The 12,220-nt window shown below is 38.3% G+C and overlaps 1 pseudogene; it reads right to left on the bottom strand.

Annotated features, from left to right (window-relative positions):
• Nucleotides 1-1,671: 1,671 nt before the first annotated feature.
• LOC114081355 (ganglioside GM2 activator pseudogene) lies at nucleotides 1,672-2,270 on the bottom strand (annotated as a pseudogene).
• Nucleotides 2,271-12,220: the final 9,950 nt, after the last annotated feature.

Genomic DNA, 12,220 nt, shown 5'->3' with positions numbered 1-12,220 from the left:
TCCATTAAAGTGATTTTAGTACATTAAAGTGATTTTATCCTTTGTCCTCTGTAAGAGGCAAATTGGAAGACTTTTAAAGCTTTTTTCCTTGGAGCTTGTGTAAAAAAAATTCTGGTCAGCAGTCTCCAGTGTTCTCAAACACGGAAATGTGGCAGATATGATTGATTGCACCACATTTTATTCATTTTTTTTTTTTTTTGCAAGTTAAAAAAGATTTATTGCCAATTCAGGCTTCAAATAAGCCTGGCATGTGGGGCTGTCCATGGTTCAGAAAGCTATCACAGCACGACAGGGTAGTGGACAAATCCAGGCAGCCTGACCTAAAATCCACCTTCTCTTCATCAGATCTCTGCTGCACAAGGCAGCTGCTGGAGTGGCCATTTCTTCAGCATCAGTCTCTCATCTGAAGGGGCTCCAATGCTGGAGCAGGTAGCCTCAAGACCCATGCAGGTCACTGCTGAGAGGCCACCTAGACCTCTTCCAGCACTGGCAGATCTCCTTGGGGCCAGCCACTATGGATTTGGCCCTATGAGGGGAAAATGGTGGTAGTAGAGTTGTCTTGACAGTCTTATCTTGGAGGTTGCAAACTGGTCATCCATGGGCCAGATTTCCCCAGACAAGTACATTTGGCCCCAACAGTGTATAAAAAAGAATAAGTAGTTGCCAATACATAAAAATTGTAAAATTTCATATTTTAAAATCTGCATTTTTGGCCTCTCTAGGGGGAAAAAATGTGACTATCTGGCATTTCTAGACCCAGAACATTTTTATATGGCACTCATTGGCTAGACTGCAATTGCCCCTTATGGACTGAAGTACATCCTCCATTATATCATATCTCCAACTGCAGACTGGAGCTCAGCTGCCTTGTATCAGTGTAGTTATTTATTTATTTATTTTGTACAGTATGAGGAATGCTTATTGTATCCATGGCATGTATTATCTTTATCCAAAGGTCACACCTGGAAGCAGCATGTTTCTAGTGCTCCTTCTTGCTCACGGATGTCTCTTGCTTGGCCCTGAAGCCACCAGAATTGGTGACTGATTGTAAACAACTACAGCATTCCTAAAATAACTCTTGCAAGGAAACCTCAACCACATACACCCTGCCTCTCCAGGATACACTGTGCCCCAGTGTCAGGCAAACCTAGAAAAGAATCCAAAATTAATTACAGAAGTTAATGGAGGAACAGATGGAGATCAACTACTTCAGCCCCTTTACTATAGGAGGGGCTTGGAGTAGGATGAAAAATGTTAATACCCTGAACTCTGCTTTTCAGTTAGTGACAAAAAGAAAGAGAAAGTTAAAAAGGTACTTCTGGAGGCCAAGACTGGGTCAGTCTGAATTAAAGTCCCCAAACATGTTGATTTCCTTTCGTTGGAAATAAAAGAAGCTCTTAGAAAGTTATCTGGATGGGGAGGAGAATGATGTGGCTAGCCCACAGACATCCTGGGCTCTTGGGAACTGCCACACTCACGCTCCCTTAGTTCAGAGCTGCTTGTCCCAGCTTGAAATGTAAGTGGCACATAAGGATATTCAGTGAGGGCAGCGGAATCATCACATAAAAGGGCTTTAAGACAGCAGAGAGTCAGAACTGGGCCTTGGAAATTAGACGAAGGAAGACAAAGGCCTTCCTTCTATCCCTTCATTCTGCTGTGGCTGCTGCCACTTTATTTGCCCTTTAGAGATGCAGAGATCTTGATACAGCCCAGACACTTACCGCCACTGCTCAGGATGCTCTGGATGCCATAGTTCCCGGTGCTGAGCCAGCTGGGAAGCTCCAGGTCAGGCACTGTGAAATCACTCTTGGGCAGCAAGTAGGTGCCTTCCTTGAAAGGACGGTGACAGGGAAGTGCATAGGTGTGCAGGGGCTCTGGGCAGGGCTCCCCAGGGGGAATTACAATGTTAAGCATACCACAGAGGTCTCCACAGGTTCAGCTGCCAAGCCGCTCCACACATGGAATCTTGACCCAGAAGCCAGCCACTTCCTTCTCCACCGTTAATTCTACCTTCCGAGGCGAAGAAGTGAGGGGAACACTGGTCTTGCCCTCGACACTGACAGTCACATTCCCAGGAATGGGGTCAGGTTCCAACATCAGGCTTTTGATCACAGCAGGGTCCTTTCCTTCATCACAGTTATCCCAGGAAAAGCTACCAAGCTGGGGGTATGGTGGGGGCGCTGTTTAGGACTGTGCGCGCCCGGGGCCGCAGGGCCCCCAAGAAGCAAGCCCAGGAAGATCAGGAGCAGAGTACGCATCAAGGGATGCATTGCGAAGGGTGGATCCGCGCGGAGTTAACTCTGCACCACATTTTAAAAAGGAACTTCTTCCTCTGAGAACGTTTCCTTAGCTTTTTTTCTTCTTTTTGATTTTGCACCTAGCTATTTGAAATATTCAGAGTATAACTTTGTAGTGTGAAAAAAGGAAATTCTTCTCAGGAAGTTTTCGTTCAAAATCAACTCTTGTGAAAGTTGGAAATAGGAATGTTGTAACGGATATTTAGGTATATTTAATCAGTATATCTCTTTTGCCAAAAGTCTTGGTTGGGTTTTTGTGCAGCGCCATAAAATGTCTTTAAGTGTCTTGGAATACACTTAAGTCAGTTTATAAAATTTTGTTTTTGAAAACATAAAACGTTAAGCGAATAATATTAAATTGGGTGGAGTAGTGGAAATAGCACTGAGCTAGGACTTGAGGAGGGTCAGGAGTCAGCATACAATTTATGTGACCTTGAAGAAGTTAATTACTGCTCTGGGTTTTCTTAGTCTGAAACTAATGAAAGTTGAACTACATGCCTTCCACACCTGAAGCCTTAGTTAAGTAATGAACTTAATGCAGGTTTTAAATTACCCAGGCAGAAACTAACATGTAGACTGAGTTATAAATTCTAGTTTTTGTTAATTGCACTGCTGTTAAATTTCTTAGGAAAGGTTGAGTTGCTTTCGTTTTACTTTAGAACTAATTCTGTACTGTGGAATATAATGAGGCTTATTTCTCCTGTTTTTAAACATTGTTTTCCCCTGTGAGGGTTTTTATTTTTTTTTTTAACCATTCTAGCTATGGAAACTTATAAAGTAGGCATTCCTTGGATAGAAGTTCACTAGCTAGTGCTTCATCTTGCAAAAATATGGTAATTCATCTAATTGAAGAGAGTTTGGCCCAACCTTGGTGGTCCCTTCAACTTATAGAAGAAATACCTTGGTCAAACTGTTAAAGTAAATGCATATTAGATACGTTGATGGACAATCTTTTCAACTCTAGTTGGAAGTTTGTAAAATACAAAGACTTTTGAAAGATTTACATTGTTTGGCTGTTCATAATTCAGTTTCTGTGAGTGTTTAAATAGTATGTTAACAAAATTTAAAGAGGAAAGTAAATATTTAAGAAAGACTTGAAGATGAATTGATCTTTGTAAATTGATATTTGAAGGGGTATAAGAGTAAGTATTTTAAGTACAAGAAATAAAACACCTTTCAAATTTGAATCTTTGGTACTTATTTTTTATACAGCAAAAACTCCCAAGGTTTTAAATTCACAAGCTTGATTATGGAGGTTCATGCCATTTATTGCAGTTATTTTATTCTTGTGGAGTTGCTGCAGTCTGGCTGAGCACAAATCACGGGCCACTCAAGCAGGACCAAACTTTATTTTCCCAACTCCTGAATGCCACCCACCTAGGCACACCAACACACCAACCGGAACTCCCTCCACTGGAACTTCACCAACACACGTGAACTCCCCAGGAATCCCATGAGAACTCCAAAGTAGGGGCGCCCGAGGCGGACAGCAGGGGTCATACAATTGAATACACAACCTGTTTCAATCCAGCATCATCTTAATGGCCATTACATCTGGGAAAATGCCAGGGGCCGTTCCAACTTGGCTGTGGCTCTCAACATGGAGTAAATAGTGTTCTTAAATTTAGCAGACATGAACTTCAAGATCATATGAATACTTGGTATCCTCTTAATTTTATAAAATTAAAGCATTAATAATATTTGCTTAATGCTTGACCTCCAAATGTTAGGGCGGGCTTCTTGTGGAAAAGCCAGTTGAATAAATTGGGAAGGTGTTAATTTATTTTGGAGACTGTTTTTCAGTCATTCCGTTCTGCTAATTAACCAGCAGAGATTGAGTGATTTGTTTGCTGATGAGGTAAAAATTTAAGTTTCTCAACTTTTAATAAATAGGCTTGCAAGTAAAATGCTAATATAAAATTATAGCTCCTAGGATTTCTACATAAAGGATTATACATTACATAAAGAATCCAGTTTGAATTCATGATATACTACAACACTTGCATAATGTATATTACAGAAATGATAGGACTATTATGATGGCTCGCTCATTGGACGAATATGGAATGGAAGACAGGATAAGATCATTTAGTTGGCTTAACTGCCATAGAAGTTTCAAAAATAGCAAACATGGCAAGTTACGTTCTCTTTTGGGGGACTGGGATACTTAAGAATGTGTACCCCCAGGGCTGGGGATGTGGCTCAAGTGGTAGCGCGCTTGCCTGGCATGCGTGCAGCCCGGGTTTGATCCTCAGCACCACATACAAAGATGTTGTGTTTGCAGAAAACTAAAAAATAAATATTAAAAAAATTAAAAAAAAAAAAGAATGTGTACCCCCTGAAGGTGAATGCTATAACTTGAAGGTGTGTAGCAATAGTGTCCATTATTTCCTCTATTTGCTATAGTAGAGTGAGGGTTTTTAGGGCTAGTTTTGGGAAAGAGTTGAAAAGTAGGTTTTACTATCTTTTGGCTTTAACAAATGACTATCTCTTCATGTTAGTATGTCTAGTGAAAAGAGCAGAGGGTGGGAGTGTGGCTCAGAATTAGAGTGTGAGATTAGCATGCTCAAAGCCTTAGGTTCAATCCCCAACATTGGAAAAAAAGAAAAAGTGCTAATAGAGCCAGTTAGCATAACCAAGGTGGGTTATCTTCCCTCTGTTGCCAACAAGCTTTTTAACTTAACCTGAGACTCGGTGGTCTGTATGATTTTTAATCCATTAAAAACTAGTAATTGAATCAAGAGATCAAAGCCAGCCTTAGCAACGGGTGAGGCGCTAAGCAACTCAGTGAGACCGTGTCTCTAAGTAAAATATAAAAAAAGGCTAGGGATGTGGCTCAGTAGCTGAGTGCCCCAGGGTTCAATCCCTGGTACTCCCCCCAAAAAAACTGTGAAGGAGGTGATGTTATGAAATTAGAGGGGAGACCAGTAGAGGAAAGGAATCAGGCAGAGGGAAAGAACAGGTACCAGGGAATGAAATTGATCAAATTATGTTATGTGCATGTACAAGTATGGAATAATGGATCCCATTATTGTGTATAATCATAATGTACCAATAAAAAATTAATTTAAAAAATTTAATAAATAAATGAATCCTATTCATACTTCAAGGACTAACTGAAAGACACATTCCCCCTGAAGCCTCTCAGGTCACCAGCTCATCAAAATCTCTCTTTTCTGTTAATTTTCCCCTTCCTAATCTGCCACCACTCTTAACTTTCTCCATAATATCCACGCCCCTCAAGTTTAGTTGACTTGACCTTTTAGATGTCTGCCCAGATGACTGTGCTTTTTTTTATTTTTTTTTATTCCAACACATAGCATGATTCAGAGAGCACAGCAGATTCTCAAACACTTACTGTTTGAGTTCCTAAGTATGAATGATGGACAATCTTCTTTAAAACAAAAAACAAAAAAAAATCTTCAGAGGGACTTCATCATATCATATCTACATTACATGCTCTCAGAAACAAATGGTCCAGCCTTCACAGGGCACCGTCTGCTTATATGGGGAAAACAACAAAACTGAATATAGAAAAACTTCATAATTTCACCATCTAGAGTCAACCAGTGTTTAAAATTTAGGATAGATCTTTCTAAACTTTTAAATGGAGAGATTATAGATAGATAGACAGATATTTTTATAGGAGCTCCATTGAGAGATAATTCATATGCTTTACAATTGGACGGCCATATGGAAAAGAAAAAATTAGATCCATTCCTCACACTAAACATGCTAATTTCGAATAAATCGAAGATATAAATGTAAAAATAACACCATACAAATAATAAGAAAAAGTGAAATATTTTATAACCTAAGAGAAGCAAAATCATTCCTAACTATAACTAATAAAGTAATAAAATATTAATAAATTTGGCTCCATGGTAATATAAAAACACCCAAGTAAGATCAAAAGTCAGACAAAATATGGGAGAAATAATTGTAAATTGTATCACAGACAAAGGCTAAAAAGAATTTCTCAGAAGAAAAGCTGCAATAACCCAATAGAAAAATATATGAAGAAGCATTTCACAGAAAAAGAAAAGCAAATGATAATAATTTCACCACTGCTCACAGTAAGGGGTCTCAAATTTAAAGTATGCTGAGAAACCAATTCTTATCTTTTGCGTAAGCAAAAATGCAAAAGCTTGACAATATACTCTATTGGCAAGACTCTGGGAAACAGTCATTCTCCTAAATTGCCAATGAGATTTCAAAATGGTACAATTTCTGTGGAGGAGGATTTTGTAATGTCTAGCAAAACTACATGTGCCTTTTCCCTTTGACCCAACAACCACAGTTTTAGGAGTTTAACCCAAATTTAGCTACCAGAATTGTGAAATGACATGTGCTCAAGGTCGTTCTCTGCAGCAGCACTATCTGTAATAGCAAAGACTGGAAACAAATTTTCACCAGTAGGGGACTGACTGAATAAATAATAGAGAATACACACAATGAATTGCTGTGCAGCTATAAAAAGAATAAGAATGGTCCCCAGAGTAGACTGATAGGTGAGAAATATGCCAGAAGATTATAGCATGCTATCTTTATTAGAAAGGAAGGAGGAATATGAGAATGTATACATATAAACAACCAGAGGGTAAAACTAAACTAATTTTTTTTTTTTTTTTAATTAGGTCTATGATGAGGAAGAGGTTGACAACTGAATGGAGAAGGAGAGAGATATGGAAGTTAAATTTCTCTGCTTATATCTTTTTTATAACTTTTACTTTCAGCCATGTGAATATTTTAGAGTACTGGAAAATCAAAATCTTATTTAGAAAAGGCAGCCCCCTTCAATAAAAATCAAATGGAGACAAATGAAGCTTACACTATATCAAGTTGATTTCATAATCACAGTGAGAAGAATAATTTCAAGTGACTTTAAAATATAGTATTTCAACTGAACACCCCTAGTGGGATAGAGCCTAGGGACAAAAAGAAGCACAAAGAAATCTAAAGCCATTTTTATTAGTCTTCCTAGTTATTCTACTGGACAAGTGATCCAGTTTCTTCAACAAATAAAATGTACAAAAATTAAAATGAAGTGATTCTTTTATGGCTTAGAAAAGACCTAAACCAAAGGCAACTGTAAAAAGAGTTTTGAAATAACAAAGAAAATTGAATTCCGGTATTAGCAGATTTTCAAGAAATTATTAATTTTGAGTATGATTTGACTGAGTTATACTATTTAAAGTTTATTTTATATTATGGTTATGATTTATTATGATGATTTATTTTATTGGTTATTACAGTTACATTTTGTTTTGTTTTAACCTTTTCTCACTTAGAGTCAGGTTTCTCCCTCTATGTTTATTATGTATCTACTGATTGATTTTAAAATTTATTTTTAATTTTTAAGTTAGCCATTAAGCATGGTTCCCTGGCATCTAGCAACGAGGCTAAGTTGTGACTTTAAGAGCCCCTACAGATATTTCTAGGGCCAGGACACTAAGCCTTATATGGCACACCTAAGTCTGAGTTTCCCAGAAAGTGCGAGTGAAGAATTGAAGCCTTAGAGGTAATGACCTTTGTAACAAATATTCTGGTTGATCAAGTGGGTTGAAGTGGAACAACTTTCTTGGCATGTAAAAAACCACTGGAGGCCAACAGCGTGGGTTCTAGAGATTTAATTCCAGCTCTAATACTTCTTATCCTAAGGCCCTGGCCAGTTATTAACCTCTCTATGCCTCATTTTCCCTCTTTGCAAAAAAGGATACGAACACCTACCACATAGGACTGTTATGAGTCTAAGTTAAAACCATGCAAAGTGCTTAGAACAGTGACCTGTACATATGAAACACAAAGTTATTAAATACAATAACTCTTGGGTTTTAGCATCTAATTTTAGAATAAATTTGTGAACCATGTATATTGTTTTTTTTTTTTTATAATTATTTTTGCACCTTCAAACCATTAACATGTTAATGAGGAATAACAAAGCAAAAGATCCTGGTTTCCAGTGTTCTTTCTGCAATGATGCGCCCTCTTCTGGGAGACTCTAGATGGTGACCACTGGGATCTGAAAAGGTGAAGAGGGCAGGCTGTCCTAAAGGGAGACCAGGCCAGGTGCCAAATGGCCTCAAGACACTTCCTCCCTTGGGCCAGGCTAGGCACCCTTCTTTGCCTTTTTACTTACCAGAGGTAACCATTTGCCAAGGGCACACTCATCAAATTGAAGTTGCCATCATTTTTACCTCCCCTGCAGGAAGGCGCTTGTTGGCACCCAGCAGTGTTTGATAACTGAACTAGTGTACCCCGTGAAAGGCCCGCAGTTCCACTTAGGCGCATATATCCAAAAGAATTGAAAGGAGGATTCTGAACAGATATTTGCACATTTCTCCTTCTCATAGCAGCACTAGTCATAATTAGAGATGGAAGCAACCCTGTTGTCCATCAACAGGTGAATGGATAAGCCAAATGCAGTATATCCACACAGTGGACTATTGTTCTGCTTATGGCTGAATAAGGAAATTCTGACACATTCTACGTCAAGGATGAACTTTGAGGACATTAACATTATGCCAAGTGAAATAGGCCAGTCACTAAAGGGCAAATACTACCTAAAACTGAAAGCAAAATGGTGTTTGATGGGAGGTGAGAGGAAGGAGAAATGAGAAATTGTTTCATGGATCCATCTTCCACACCCCCCAGGAGCCCCATACTGGACCTTCTCTCCTGGTAGTATATCCCTTACCCCACCATCTCCCTCCCATCCTCGTCTCCCTGCCCCACACCCCAAGGGCAGGGCAACAGGTCAGAGGGCTAAGCAAACAACCCTTTTGAGCACAGCTCCCTTCTTGCAAACACTTCTCTTTTGTCTTAAATTCCCTGAGATCCCTCACCCCATTCTTTGGATTCAAGAACGTAAGTAAATTTCCCTTCTGTGGAAACCAGTCCACCTTTCTTTGTCAATCCTCTATACCAGCTGCTGACTGGAGGGAGAGGCTTGGATTGGTATCGTGGGGGCCAGTTCTGTCTCCCTCTAAAAGGGGAGAGGTGTCTGGCTGACTCTACTGTCTGGGGATTTACTGATGGCACTCTGAATTGACAGACCATGGGTCCTCACCTTTAAATCCTCACTGAAACTAATCCTATTGTTACAGCAGGTGTCAGAGGAGAGATCACTTTCAATTTTCAAGAATAGGGAATTGGAAAATTTGGTGGAGGGGCAGCAGGGATATTTGAACTGACCCTCAAAGAGTAGGTCAGATTTGGCCAAGTAAAGATTAATGGTCAGAAACTTAAGAGTCATCGGGATAGAGGAAGGTATAGAGGTTCAAACCAAGGGAATGAGCAACCTGCTGAATGAAATAATTATAGAAAACTTTCCAGAAATAAAAAAGGAAACGGATATACAAATTGTAGATGCATACAGGACACCGAGCATACAAAATCACAGTAGACCAACGCCAAGACACATTGTTATGAAGATATCCAATATACAGAACAAAGAGAAAATATTAAAAGCTACAAGAGAAAGGAAGCAGATTACATTCAGGGGTAAACCAATAAGGTTAACAATGGATTTTTCATCACAGACGCTGAAAGCGAGAAGATCCTGGAACAACTTATTTCAAACACTGAAAGACAATGGATGCCAACCAAGAATTCTGTATCCAGCAAAATTAAGCTTCAGGTATGACAACGAAATAAAAATCTTTCATGATAAACAAAAGTTAAAAGAATTTGCAACCAGAAAACCAGCATTGCAAAGCATCTTGAGCAAAACACTACACGAGGAAGAAATGAAAAACAATAACCAAAACCATCAGTGGGAAGTGCCTCAGTAAAGACAGAGGGCGGGGGGGAAGCTAATCATGGAGAAACTATCTTTTTTTTTTAATTTAGTTTAATAATCAAACATGGCTGGAAATACAAACCATATATCAATAGTAACTCTAAACGTTAATGGCTTAAACTCTCCAATAAAGCGACATAGGCTGGTAACATGGATTAAAAAAACAAATCCAACAATATGCTGCCTCCAGGAGACACATCTGATTGGAAAAGACATACACAGGCTGAAGGTGAAAGGTTGGGAAAAAATATACCACGCACACGGTCCTCGTAAGCAAGCAGGGGTGGCCATCCTCATATCGAATAAAATCGACTTCAAGACTAAGTTAATCAAAAGGGATAAGGAAGGACATTATATACTGTTAAAAGGAACCATTCACCAACAAGACATAACAATTACCAATATTTATGCACCAAATAATGGTGCTGCGACGTTCATAAAACAAATTCTCCTCAAGTTCAAGAATCAAATAGACCACAACACAATAATTATGGGTGACTTCAACACACCTCTCTCACCATTGGACAGATCCTCCAAACAAAAGTTGAATAAAGAAACTATAGAACTCAATATCACAATCAATAACCTAGACTTAACTGACATATATAGAATATATCAACCATCATCAAGTGGATATACTTTTTTCTCAGCAGCACATGGATCCTTCTCAAAAACAGACCATATATTATGCCATAGGGCAACCCTCAGTAAATATAAAGGGGTAGAGATAATACCATGCATTTTATCTGATCATAATGGAATGAAACTGGAAATCAATGATAAAAGAAGGAAGGAAAAATCCTACATCACATGGAAAATGAACAATATGTTACTGAATGATCAATGGGTTACAGAAGACATAAATGAGGAAATCAAAAAATTCTTAGAGATAAATGAAAATACAGACACAACATATCGGAATCTATGGGACACAATGAAAGCAGTTTTAAGAGGGAAATTCATCGCCTTGAGGTCATTCCTCAAAAAAAAAAAAAAAAAAAAAAAGAAAAAACCAACAAATAAATGAGCTCACACTTCATCTCAAAGCCCTAGAAAAGGAAGAGCAAAACAACAGCAAATGTAGCAGAAGGCAAGAAATAATTAAAATCAGAGCGGAAATCAATGAAATGGAAACAAAAGAAACTATTGAAAAAATTGACAAAACTAAAAGTTGGTTCTTCGAAAAAATAAATAAGATCGACAGACCCTTAGCCATGCTAATGAAAAGAAGAAGAGAGAGAACTCAAATTACTAACATACGGGATGAAAAAGGCAACATCACAACAGATACTACAGAAATACAGAAGATAATTAGGAATTATTTTGAAAACTTATATTCCAATAAAATAGAAGATAGTGAAGACATCGATAAATTTCTTAAGTCATATGATTTGCCCAGACCTAGTTAGGAGGATACACACAATTTGAACAGACCAATATCAATGGATGAAATAGAAGAAGCAATCAAAAGACTACCAACCAAGAAAAGCCCAGGACCGGATGGGTATACAGCAGAGTTTTACAAAACCTTTAAAGAAGAATTAATACCAATACTTTTCAAGTTATTTCAGGAAATAGAAAAAGAGGGAGCTCTTCCAAATTCATTCTATGAGTCCAACATCACCCTGATTCCGAAACCAGACAAAGACACCTCAAAGAAAGAAAACTACAGACCAATATCTCTAATGAACCTAGATGCAAAAATCCTCAATAAAATTCTGGCAAATTGGATACAAAAACACATCAAAAAAATTGTGCACCATGATCAAGTAGGATTCATCCCTGGGATGCAAGGATGGTTCAATATACGGAAATCAATAAATGTTATTCACCACATCAATAGGCTTAAAGATAAGAACCATATGATCATCTCAATAGATGCAGAAAAAACATTCGATGAAGTACAGCATCCCTTTATGTTCAAAACATTAGAAAAACTAGGGATAACAGGAACTTACCTCAACATTGTAAAAGCTATCTATGCTAAGCCTCAGGCTAGCATCATTCTGAATGGAGAAAATTGAAGGCATTCCCCCTAAAATCTGGAACAAGACAGGGATGCCCTCTATCACCACTTCTATTCAATATAGTTCTTGAAACACTGGCCAGAGCAATTAGACAG

This window comes from Marmota flaviventris, chromosome 14 (assembly GCF_047511675.1).
Source record: "Marmota flaviventris isolate mMarFla1 chromosome 14, mMarFla1.hap1, whole genome shotgun sequence".
NCBI classification, from domain to species: Eukaryota; Metazoa; Chordata; class Mammalia; order Rodentia; family Sciuridae; genus Marmota; species Marmota flaviventris.
This window is presented reverse-complemented; position numbering and strand designations above follow the sequence as displayed.